Source organism: Sparus aurata, chromosome 13, assembly GCF_900880675.1.
Source record: "Sparus aurata chromosome 13, fSpaAur1.1, whole genome shotgun sequence".
In the NCBI taxonomy this organism is placed as follows: Eukaryota; Metazoa; Chordata; class Actinopteri; order Spariformes; family Sparidae; genus Sparus; species Sparus aurata.
The window spans coordinates 29,364,883-29,377,465 of NC_044199.1; the positions used below are offsets into that span (position 1 = coordinate 29,364,883).

Sequence of the window (12,583 nt, forward strand, 5' to 3'; positions counted from 1 at the left end):
CATAGCATGCTACAAATAATGCACCATGGCACAGCCACTGAAGTAAACCTCATCCATATGCAGTGCAATTTCTTGTTGTGGTATTGTTTTTTGTGAAAATTGGCACACAGCACAGATGTGCTGTCCTATATAGGATCCTTAACTATCTGTACAACTGTAGACGCAGTGGCAGTCCTGGCTGCATGACGGTTGACACACCCCTGAACCTTTTCCACAGATGTTTCGACCTAAAGAGAGAGGCGTAAACAATAAAATCAAAGATAGCTGAATTTCACTGAGCTGCTTTTGGTTTGTGCGTGCTGGCTCACTGCAGTGGCGGAAGAAATATCGCAGCAATGCCAGAATGTACTGTAAATACTCCACTACACTTAAAAGTCCTGCATTTAAAATCTCTGATGGTAGATAACCACCAATATGTAGCAGAGCTATCATAAGTAAAAGTACTCTTAGTGTTATATTGCATCATTGTTACAATAACTGTTTCCGAAATGGAAGTAGAAGTGTAAATAAAGTAAATGTACTCTATGTGCTTAACCTACTTAACACTATAAATAACACTTGAACGAATCTTTTTGTTTGATTGATAACATCATGGCTGTCTTTAGTCTGAAATCACTTGTACCTCAATTAAAATTAGTTGATTTACACTCCATGGATATAAGTACACATCAGCTCTGCCACATATTGTGTCTTTACAGCGCCTATAATGGTTGATTTTAAAAAAATAAAAAATAAAATATATATATATATATATATATTTGCTTAGCGGTGCAGTTGTACTGGACTGCATTACGTTGAAATGTGTTTCTAATCATTCTCCAGTCATGTTTGTAAATGGGCTGGACAAAACACTTCTCATCATAAGGCAGTTCAGTTCAACACCCATGAAAGAACAGATATTATATTTATATATATAATAACCATTGTTAATAAATGGGAAATTTATATTTGATCAGACTTTACTGAATAGTTATTCCCCCGTTAACAAACAATGAAATATTTGATCAACCGTTCATCAAGCAAGTGTTTATTTTCTAAAAATCTGTAAATTGTTCATATATATGATGTAGTTGAATTATACTTTACAATTGTGCTTGCTAACAGTGAAATAACTGAAGCTGAATTAACTTTAAAGGTAAAATGTATGAATGATGGTTATTATAAAGTGTTACTTTTAAATCAATACCTGTACATTTAGAAAAGCAGAAATTATGGAGCTGCTGCATTTAGTCGCATTAGCTGGAACCTTTTTTTTTCTTTTTCTTTTTTTAAGGATGCCCTTATAAAGAATATTTACTCAGTATCAGTTACTATCAGTATTAATAAAATGTGTCTGGAGATTACAACTGTCAAAGCCATCAGCAGTTCTGTTTTGTACTGCTACTTGTAAGTGGCTCAAACGTTTGAAACATACAGCAGAGTGAGAAGAAACCTCACGTCCCAAAGCTTCTATTCAAATTCCTGCTTTTCTTGCCATCAGGTTCAAAGTGTCGCCGCGCATTCTACTCTTCAACCGCTAATGGTGAGTACAGAAAGCTACAGTTTTGTCAGTAGAAAAGTATTTGCTGTCCGTCTATTTTTTAACAGTAGGTGTAAAACATTGTTAGCCAGAATTTCAGCTTGAGTTAGCTCTAAAATTATGTACTCAGAAGAGCATAAACACGTTCAACGTTTATAATATCTAGCAATAAATTATGTCAGCCGATGTTAGCTAGGCTGGCGTTAGCATAAAAGCTAACCGTAGCTATAAGCTAACACAGCCCAATAAGGATATATGATTATATAAGACCGTGTCTCATTTGGCAGCAACATAACATTATTCAAAATGACAAGGTAACTGCTATTAAAAGCTAACATTATGCTGTAGATATTAGCATCATAGATGTTGTGAAAGAACTCAAATTCAGCAAGGTAAACTTAATGATGATGCTAACTACAGTTCAGTACAGTAGTATTTACATTTTTGGCTACTAAAATATTTGTAGTAGCCCAAAACAGTTACTAATTACATTTCGTAGTTTTACTTAATAAATGATTTAATCACTTCCAGCTTCCACTACTGCCTAACAACTTAATATAGGTGACAAACTTTAGCAATGCCAGGCTAACGTTAAATATTACACCTGTAGCTGTAACGTCCTCTAACACAAATGTAACCCCTGTCCTCCAGGATCTGATCACAAATGAAGGGATGCTCTTCAATGATGGTGGCCTCAGTACAGAAATAAACACAAATGGAGCGAGGGAGGTGTGAGACAGCACTCAGAAATACTCCCGGAGGAATTACACGGCCAAGATTATTGGATCTCTCTGGTATGTAAATGATATTTATGTTTACTTGCTTGTACAGAACAGAAAACAGCCATTAACCAGATGGTTTGCAGAGCAGATCGTTCCTGCCTCGCAAAACAGAATCCATTTTTCTTTAAGTTTGGCAGAGATTATATTATTCAGAAACACTTTAGAGTAAACATGCCGACCAAATCAGTTTGATTTAAGAAGGGACGGTACAAATTAATAACATGCATGGAAATGAATTCATGAGAATGCCAGAGAAAGCCAAAAGGCCATATTTGTAGTCCCCGCCTGGCCAAGGTGTTGAAAAGCCCTCTAAAAAATAAAAGAAGAGAACTAGACGAGCACAAAAAAACCGGGCAAATAACTCAGGGTATGCAGTTTAAAGATTGGGAAAAGACAGACAGATGATAAACAGGCTATAGATAACTTTTTTGATTTGACTTTGATTGGATAGCTTTACAATAATAATAATAATGCAAGATAAGATAGAACTTTTTAATATAAGATAACATAGTGCCATAGATTTCTATAAACAATTTACAGTAAACCAGTGCTTAATTTTATGAAAATTGCATCATTTTGGTTATTAAAAAATACGTGTTAAGTTCTCTAATGTTATTTTGATTTTCTATTCCGCTCTCTTGAACCTCTGACAGAGCAGGACCATAGGACCACACATTTTTCATAAAGATAAAAATGGAAACCTCTGTGCAGAGCAATGTAATCTAGTAAAAATAACCTTGCAATCAAAGCTTACCTCCTTTAACCTAAAATATGAACTTTTTGTTGAGTCTCACTCTCGGATCGTTGTTGTTTACCCAAAGTTATGGTAATTTCTGACGCTATAGCTCGTGAGGGTGTTGCCTTGTGAATACAGTCCATTTCCTGTATCGGCTAGTAGCAGTGGAAGATTACTTATCAGTGCTGATGTTGTGGTTAATCATTTCACGATGTGCTACAAGTAGCACCGTTAACCACGCTTGGGAAAGGCTCTGTGGCTGTAAACCCCACCCATCTGGTGCAGCCAGCAGATTAAACAAACTACAATTACAATTTGACCCAGATCTGGGTGGATCTGCTTCCTGAATAAACAATGTGTGCATCTCATCGGGCAGGAAATTGAATTACCTCACATTAAAAGCGACCATGGAGAGGGTCACAGGCTGTTTCCTCAGGGGACACGCTGCCTACCTGTGTTGTGTGGAGGTGAGGGAGGGTGGGAGGGGAGGACAAACTGAGGGATGCTGCTGTTGCATTTGAATGCGTGCCAGAGAAATCCCTCCTCTGTGTCCTTCACCGCCTCATTTCACTTTGTGCAAAACAGCATCACACCCTCTTTTCCTCCCTCACTCTTCACTTTTCTGACCGACACCTGATACAGCTGATATGAGCATTCGTGCACCTGACAGCCTTGCCAGTGTGGAGTGGTTTTTTGTGTGCATGCGCTTGCAGGTCTCTGCGTTTGATACGAGTAGAATCGTCCCATTTGTTCAGCCGAGTGACCTTAATTTTGCTGTGCCTCCTGGCTCTGCTTCTGTGCGTATTGACCAGACATTTTAGCTGCCAAAAAAAAAAAAGAAGCTGAGCGAAGCTGAATTAAAGCTGAGATGATCTGTTGTCCGTCACGCTGTAGATGCATAGGGGAAAAAAGGTGCACGTACTCAATGAGACGCGGAGTTTTCCTGCGGAATGAAGACGGATTTGTTTGTGAAAACTGAAATGGGCTCACGCTGTGGAGAAAGTAGAAGAAAATGTAGTCGCGCTTGATAAAAGGACGGTGATTTAGAGACAGTGGATGGTAGTAGATTACCCATTGATCAAACACCCTCCACCCCTTTAAATATAGATTTTAGAGAAAATGTGAAGGAAGGTAATTTACTTGCCAGCCGTTCCCTTTGGATCGCTGCGAGCAAATCAATCACCGGTGGAGAGATATTATCACTTACAGTAAAGTGCAACTACAGGCCTTCACTTTGAACTGAGGCTCCAGCTGCCAATTATTTTGACAGCAGTTATCGGTGATGGTGAGAATTAAAGCACTGCCTTTGGAACTAGACGGACAGATTGAGATTGAAATCGAAGTTCTATTAATTGGTAATTGTGGAGTCCAGTCACAGAAGACATAGAAAAGAAGGGAAGGTTGTTCCCAGGGTTAGAGACCATCCGGAAGCTTTTGCTGCATCGGGTCAGATTTGTCCATCATAAAAACTTTTGACCGGTTCTTTAGACGTCTGTGGCTGAAGTTGAATAGATGTCTAAAATTACATTGCAAAGATTAGATTTTGAACCCGGTATGGATGCCACTTGGACATTATTATGAACGTTGCAAAGATGTCAAAAAAGGTGAGAGGCTCTCCGCTGGAAGTCTTTTCAATGTCGTCAAAGACAGTGAATTGATGTCTTTTGGATATGTTTCTGCTCAGTGTTTACCCTTAAAAACTTTAGACCAATGATTGCTCTAAAAACACCTAAATTGATAGTGTCAATTTAAGGGTAGGTTCACCCAAAAATGGAAATTCCCTCACTATCTACTCCCCCCAATTCTGATGGAAATGTCTGTCAGAAATGAACGAAAATTTAAAAAAGTGTCATTGTAAATAAATATAACAAAGTTCTGTTATTATTACTCCCGGTTCTAGTATGAAAGTTCTGCGTGTGGTTTGTCTGAGTGGTGTTGCCGTAGTACACCGCTTCCCTATTTCATTACTTTTAAACATATTAAAAAGTGGTGGTGGGTTAGGGCAGATTTACCCCCCTCATGTTGACTCCATGGTTACGACCTTGCTCTCCATTCACTATCATACAGAGGTTTTTTTTTTTTTTTTTCCCTGGAATAAGGTCACACCTGAAGGGGTTTAACTTCGGCTGAGTGGATAATGACTGAATTATGAATTATTGGGTGAACTTATCCTTTAAGGTGACACATTTTTAGAAAACAGAGATTTTTCAAAATGTGTCCCTTTTATATATATATATATTTTTTTTTATTTAATTGACTATTTTGGAGGCTAAAATATTAATTTTTATAATGTATAAAGCTACTGTTCAGTACATTACATGACAGATTCCTCCAGTAATATATAACCCTTCTTCATTTCTTTTTTTTTTGGGGGGGGGGGGGATAATTGTTTTTTTTTTAAAGATAAACATGATAATCACTTGGCCGAGATCAGTCGGCTTTTTTAATGAATGTCCAACCTCAACATGTTAGTGCCTCCCTGACAGAGCTGGCAGGTGAAGGTTCAATCCCCGTCCTCTCCTCTCCGAGGCGCAGTCATCTAGCGTTTCTCAGAGTAGGAAGTGCTGCCTGCGGTAACACTGAATTGAAAGTACGCCATAAATATGGCGCCAAAAGAGTTTTCAAGCTGGTGATAAGAGCTGATTTTTTTTCTCAGTGTTGTCTTTTTTTTTCTCTCTTCTCTCGGCGGTGGCGGAGGGGGGGAGAAGAGAAGAGGTTTGCCAGAGACGACCCGCCTGTGCGTTTTATGCAGAGCGGTGTGCACGTACACCGGGCAGAGGAGTGGAAGCGAGGCGAGGCGAGCAAGTGAAGACGAGGAGGACTGAATGTTTTATTTTTGAAGGAGGGACGTTGCGAAACTGGATCGCAATCTTTTCTGACTCATCGTTTGGAAATAAAGCATCCTTTTCTCTCTCCCTTTTTCTCTTTTTTTTTCTCCTGTCTTTCCTTCACCCCTCCTCCTCCTCCTCCTCCTCCACCACCTCCTCCACCTCCTCCGTCCCCTCCTCCTGTACCGCTGGCACCGGAGAGGAAAACACAGTCGGATTTTGACACCACGTTTGGGGGCTGCTTTTGCAAAATGCGACATGCTTTCCTGTGAGCGGTGTGTTGTGCGCACCTCGCAGCCTGCCACACCGTGAGCAGCAGCAGGACCAGCGGCGGCACCACGGGGTTTGTTGTTGTTGACTTAGAAAGGCTGCAACTCCGTCTGGCTGCCACTTTTGGATTTTATTTCGGATTTGGACGCGGTGGCCGGTCTTTGCAGAGCTGACGCGCTGTCAACACGCACCGTGAGGGGGAAAGGGAAGGGACGGGAAGGGAGGGGAAGGGACAGTCCTGTCACCCAACGTGGATCCACAGGGTCGGAGCTGTTTAGCAGCGCTGCTCGGGCACCGATTGGGCAAACTGAACTACCGCTAAACCCTCCTGTGTGAAAACTACATGTGCCTGGCTCCCAATGATCTCCTAATCTCTGGGAATCGCCCGCCGTCCAGGACTGAGGACGTCTCTGCAACGGAAGCTGACAGCGATCAAGGTAAAAAATATATATATATGTGTATACAAAAATACCGCTTATACGCAGATTGAAATGGTGAAATCTAAAAAAAAAAAAAAAAAAAAGTGGGAGTGTTGCAGGACATCTGAAGTTGCAAGTGCTACAGCAGAGCTAGGCTAGCCGCAGCTCTGGTCCGTACGCACTTTTTTGCAGCGGGCTTGTCAGTCACGGTCAGCCTGAGCGGTGCATGTGGGTCAAGGAAGGGGGTACGGTGTTTCATGCGCCGCAGCGAGGACGAGGCAAGACAAATGACCCGGGTTCCCCGTGCACACGCAGAGAGGGTGACATAAAACTTGTGCTGCGAACGTAAACGTGAACGCTCCCCCCCCCCATCATGGGAATCAAAGTGTGCGCGCCGAGCGGGCAGCTGGAGCGCGTCCAAGTGTGGTTATATCTGCGCGTAATTTGCATCCAATAGGGTCATTTTGCGTCGGTGTGGGAAGGGAGTGCGAGTTGCAACTTGCAAGGAGAGCTGGGACACACGCATGTATAGACACATAGAGGGAGATGAAGTTCAGTTTGTGTGTGTGTGTGTGAGATGCAGGTTGCTTCAGTAAAAAGAGGAAAGGGGAGGGGGGGGGACCAAGGGGAGCAGCGCTGGTTTTTAGGGAGGCTGAGCACGCAACCACACACATACACACATCAAGGAATTAGAGCAACTCCTCTCTGCCTCCTTCACCCTCCTCCTCCTCCTCTCGCTGCTGCTCTCTGCTGTGCAGATCTAGCTGGCTTTAGATGAGGGGGGAGTGGCTGTTGTTTACCTCCTCAAAGTCAGAGCTCTTGTCTGTGTAGCTGGTGTGGATGAGTGTGGCTGGTGCATCCTCACCTGGAAAACAACAACACTCGAGGACTCGGACATGTGGATGCTGACACGGTGGGAGTTAACACGGTGGAAGCGGGGCATTTATCACCGGCACCTTGTCTTCATGATAGCTTATAAAAGAATATGATGGTGATCGTTAGTGAAGGGCGCAGTTCATCCAGATTGCTTTTTTCAAAAAAAAATTGTGATGGCACACGTGAAGCTGAAGTGGCTCCAGCCTTGAATCAATTAAGCCAGGATCCTCTAGGGACTTGTTAAATGCCCCCCCCCCCCCAAAAAAAAAAAATAACACACACACACACACATTAAAATTGAATTGTGCACACAACAACAACTATGTGTGCATATTCAAGCACAGATGCATGTACCATGCTTTTCAAACTCTAAAAATTCTTGCCCGCACACACACACACACACACACACACACACACACACACACACACACGCCTCCTCCTTCTGGAGATGAGTCATGGTGTGTGGAGGCATAACAACTCTCTCTCTATCCCTCTACCCCCCCTCTCTGTCTTTCACATCGTTCCTGATGCAGTGCTATCTTGTTTTCACTCATTCTCTCCCTCTCTCCCTCTCTCTCTCCCCCCCCCTCCTCCTTTGAGACTCTCCTCTCTCGCCTAGAGACAGTGGTTGTTTACAAGGCAAGTGAACAGGGACAAGAGCTGTTTTCATTTTGCATCCGTTTCTCTGACAGCCCTCCAGCCAGTCGTCCATGTTTCATCCCTCATCCCTTCATCTCCTCCTTTCGGCTTTCCCTTCCGCTCTGTCCCATCCATCCACTGCTCTGTTTCTCCCCATCCATCCATCCATCCATCCATCACGCCATCACTCCCCTCGTCATCCCCATCTTTCATGATTTTACTCTGATCTCTCTCATCATCTGACGTAAGCGCACGGCCAGCAGGGGATGTGTGTGTACATATCAACTCCGCCTGTACAGCATGTCATGTGAAACTCGAGTAAGCAGGCGCTTTTAAGCCTCACATGTGTACATACGCACACGTGTGTATGGGCGGGGGTATGGCGTAGCGTGTGTGTATTTGTGTCTGCTGCGTTAAGCGCTGAGCCCTGATTGGCCAGGAAAGGGGGTAAGGACCCCCACGTGGTGCGCTGTATCGCATTAGCAGCTACGTAGTGAAGAGGAGGAGGAGGAGGAGGGGTGTTGTTCATGAATGGACCGCTGACGTCACGCAAACTGTACCCTCAATTCCCCCTGCACATGCGTGCCCCCCCCCCCCAAACCGGTCCGGATATGCACATACATTTTTTACACACATCACTATGGAAAGGCTCCAGGGCAAATGTGTGTGTGTGTGAGTCAGAAATATGTGTCAGATAAGAAGGATGGGAACCAACTGAGCTGATGGATTTATGTGTGTGTGTGTGTGTGTGTGTGTGTGTGTGTAACTGCCTGCAGGCGGGTTGGCTAGCTGTCATGTCACCAGCTCTCTGCTGCTTACTAACTAACTAACCAGCATGTTGGTCACAGGGGAATTACTGGTAGCTGAAGAGGATTTGTGTGTGTGTGTGTGTGTGTTCTCACCGGTGTGTAGTTCCACGTGCTTCAATTCATCGGGCTGAGAAATTTTGGATTCCAATATCATCAGAATTAAACATTTCTGATCCAATGGATATTGTGTTCTCTTCTCTTGAAGAATATGGCAGAATTAAGAAGAACAGCATATATAAAACATTTTTAGTGTCATTATGTAACATTTTTACCTTAAAAAAGCTGCTTTTGGATTGGCCAGTCTTTTGTAACAGGGTGAATGGTGTTTCTGTCTCAGCCACTCGTCGCTCTATCACCTGATTATGCACGATGTGACAACAGTGAGAGGGTCGGATGACAGCGTTACATAACATCATCATGACGTTTTGTGTTGTTACCTGGGATTTCTATGGGAAAACTGCAGGGGGCGTCAGATTGCACAAAATGCCAATTTCTACATAATGTTGCTTTTACTAAGTTACAGTAAGTTACACTGTAATGAAATTTGTTGTTGTTTGTGACTGTCAGGAAAACAGATAGGATCCTGTTGTCTTTCTCTCTATCGCGGATGTAAAGTAAATGTAGATGACAAAAAAAACACAAGTATATGAAAACACCTGTCAGAATGTTCAGGACGGATTCATGTCGACTGTTAAATCACAATAGCAGATGTGTCAGTTTCCTCAGGTATTGGCTGATAAACATCAATAAAATCTTGTTTTTGGCATGTGTTAATTTGTTGTGGGATTGTTCTGGCTTCCTCACGTGCAGGCTACGTCTTGTCTTACAAGGTTCGCAACCGTGTGGTGGATTAAAGGGCTGCAGGCATGTTTGTATGCACTATCCTGCGTGTGTTTACATTCAGTAGGTAACCCTGCTGTGGCCTAGAAGCTCATTAGTGAGTTCTTGAGCGTGTTTCTGTGCATGCTAACCTGCTGTTCGGTGGGCAGGAGATGACGTCAGGCTTCTGTTTTCATTCTTTCTCCCTTTTTTTTTCTTCTTTTTTCTCCTCTGCCACTGTGACTCAGCCTCGTTAGTAATAAGGATAATTGCAAAGTCTGCACACCTGCACACATCACTGGTGAGGAGAGATGTGGTGCACATATTTCACAGAGGGATTTTGCAGGAGTAATTTGCAGCAGGAATGCGCTTCAGAAGTTTTCATCCCTGCAGAACCTCGCCGGCTGAATAAGAGCAGTGAACGTTCTGCTGCAGCAGATGGTTTTGTCAGATAAAATTAATGATCCGTTTTTAGTCACTGTGAAGTCTATGTTGTTACCACAAAGTTGACAGTGATATCGTCACGGCATATCTCACCATTTGTTTGTTTCCTTATACGTATTTATCTGTTTGTTTTCATTTCCCCTCAGTGAATGACACATTAACACCAGCAGTCATATAAATATCTGTTATGCAAATGTGTATTTTGTAGGAGTAGGAGGCATCCACAGTTCATGAATCTGAAAAAAAAAAAAAATGGCTTCAGATTTTCCAATGTGGGGATTTTGGTTTTCAACTGTTGGTCAGACAAAACAAAGAATTTGAAAATGAGACTTCTTCTTGAAAATTGTGGTGGTTGAGTATGACCATTTTTAAATTTTTTTTTTTTTTTTTTTTAAATTTATAGACTAAAAGGCTAATTATTGTGGTCTAAGAGCATCTCTATCCGAAGTTAGTTTTTGTATTTTAAGTTTTGTTGCTAAGGCATAAACAGCCACCATAGAGGGACGCTCTGTGTTGAAAATCTGTCTTCACTTTCCACCATTTTTAACACTGTCCACATTTCAGTTGTTCCCACTGTGTTAGTTTGTGCAAATTGCGCCTAACTGACATCTCCCTGGCTCTTTTGTTAGCTTTAACGCACCTTTACTGTATCTGTTGCTGCAAAGTTCTCTATTTTTACTGCCCGCTTTGCTACAACCCGGACTGCAGGATTCATTTCTGACAGCGTCTCAATTAGACATCACATTCATTTTTAACTTCCCTGATTGATGAGACAACTGCACGACAAATTCCACTTGGGTTTACTTCCCCCGGGCATACATTAACGTTGAGCCCTGATAGGTGTGGGGAACCATATGTCAGGTTGTCTAGTTAATGTCCACAGTGATGAACTGCATGGTAAGAAGTCACGACTGGCAGTGGCGTTTTCATTGGGCATCTTCTGCTGCCTCAGATATTCATCGGTGAAGAATCTGCCTTTTTCAGCGCTGTCAGAAATGTTTATGTTTGTGTTCCAGCAGCATTTATTATTATTTGTTATTATCCAGTAGTTACTTTCTCCTTTTATCGTCCTAACCGTCTGACTATGCTCTCTCCGTCTGCCAGCTACCTCCTACTCTTATTTAGAAAAAAATAAAATAAAAAAGGCAGTGAGCACAGTGATTGACAGGCTGACAGATGCTGCCTGAGCTCCTGATGGGAAGAGTTTCAGGAGTTGGTGTGTGTATGTTTGGTGAGTAAACAACAGACAGAAACAGTATGTCAGACCTTCCTTTTTTCTGTTTGAACACCCGGTGATCCAAGATGGAAATAAGCTGTGTCATCCTCGAAAGATTTCATTTGCGCTTAATATATATTTAAAACCATCAAACACATCAAAATGAATAAAAGAAGCAGGAGAGCAGCGGTTCAGAGGGAACGCGGTTACATAATTTTACTTTTCATGCCTGGTAGATTGCTCTTCAGCTGAGTTTTGAGACCATAGAGACAAAGTTTGCAGATGGATAAGAAGTAGATAATATGTGCGAAAGGTTAGAAAAGTGGATGAAAGATGGTGGGTGGGTGGGGGTAGCTGAAGAGAGGGATAGAGGGTGACGGAGAAAGAAGACAAATGACAAGACAGGGGAAGGTGAAGCCAGCAGGGACAGAAGGTAGAGGAGAGGAGGAGATGTGCCGAGTGCAGGATGAAAGACGACAGGGGGAGAGGAGGGGTGGGGGAGGAGGGGTGGTGCAGGTAGATAAACAGGGAGGTGGTCGTCAGGGTCACTGGGAGTGAAGGGCAGAGTGTTCATCCTCCATCTCTGTCCTTTTCATCCCCGCTTCACTCCCTTCCAGGAGCTAATGAACTCCTGATGGCAGTGGAGCGATGGATCAATCCTCCATATCTCCCTCTGTTTCTTCCTCTCGCTTCTCCCTCCCTCCCTCCCACCTGTCCTCCCCTTTTGCACTCTCTCCTCCTGGCTTTTTGGCCGGGCCCCAGGCTCGCTGGCTCCGACCCACCTCCTTCATTGTTTGTCAGCAGATTTCAGGAGACGAAGAGGGAGGCTTAGTTAGAAAATTATTTGGACCTCAGCCTCTTCCTTCTTTTTTTCTTCCTCTTTCTTTATTTCTTCTCTCGCTCCCTCTTTTCTGTTTTCTGCTCCCTCATTCCTGCTCCCATGATGCAGCGGCAGCAGCCGGAGCAGTGGCAGCATCAATAAATATTGTGTTAATGTTCTGGTGGCTGGAGCCAGCAAGGTGATAAAGGAAATCTATTTGATTTCTGTGGCTCGTTTGTTTGGCCTGACGCCTCTTCGGTTGGTGTGCACATGTGTGTGTCCATACTGTGTACCGATATACAGTATATGTGTGTATATAGCTTAGTACACATAGTTTCCTCCTTTAATTTCCTCTCCCTGACACCAGCTCACTCCCTTCACTTCTTCACTTCTTCACACCTTTTCA

The 12,583-nt window shown here is 43.0% G+C and overlaps 1 protein-coding gene across 3 annotated transcripts in view; it reads left to right on the forward strand.

The window, feature by feature from the left end:
* The first annotated feature begins 1,343 nt into the window (after positions 1–1,343).
* Positions 1,344–12,583, forward strand: part of jade2 (jade family PHD finger 2) — a 210,430-nt gene continuing 199,190 nt past the window's right edge. For 2 of the 3 annotated variants that reach the window (XM_030437344.1, XM_030437346.1), the window contains exon 1: positions 5,597–6,572. The gene's annotated coding sequence lies outside the window, so the exon portion shown is untranslated. Of the gene's footprint in view, positions 1,387–1,480; positions 1,523–2,170; positions 2,314–5,596; positions 6,573–12,583 lie in introns of those variants that run through there. The other variant, XM_030437345.1, reaches the window with a different exon arrangement.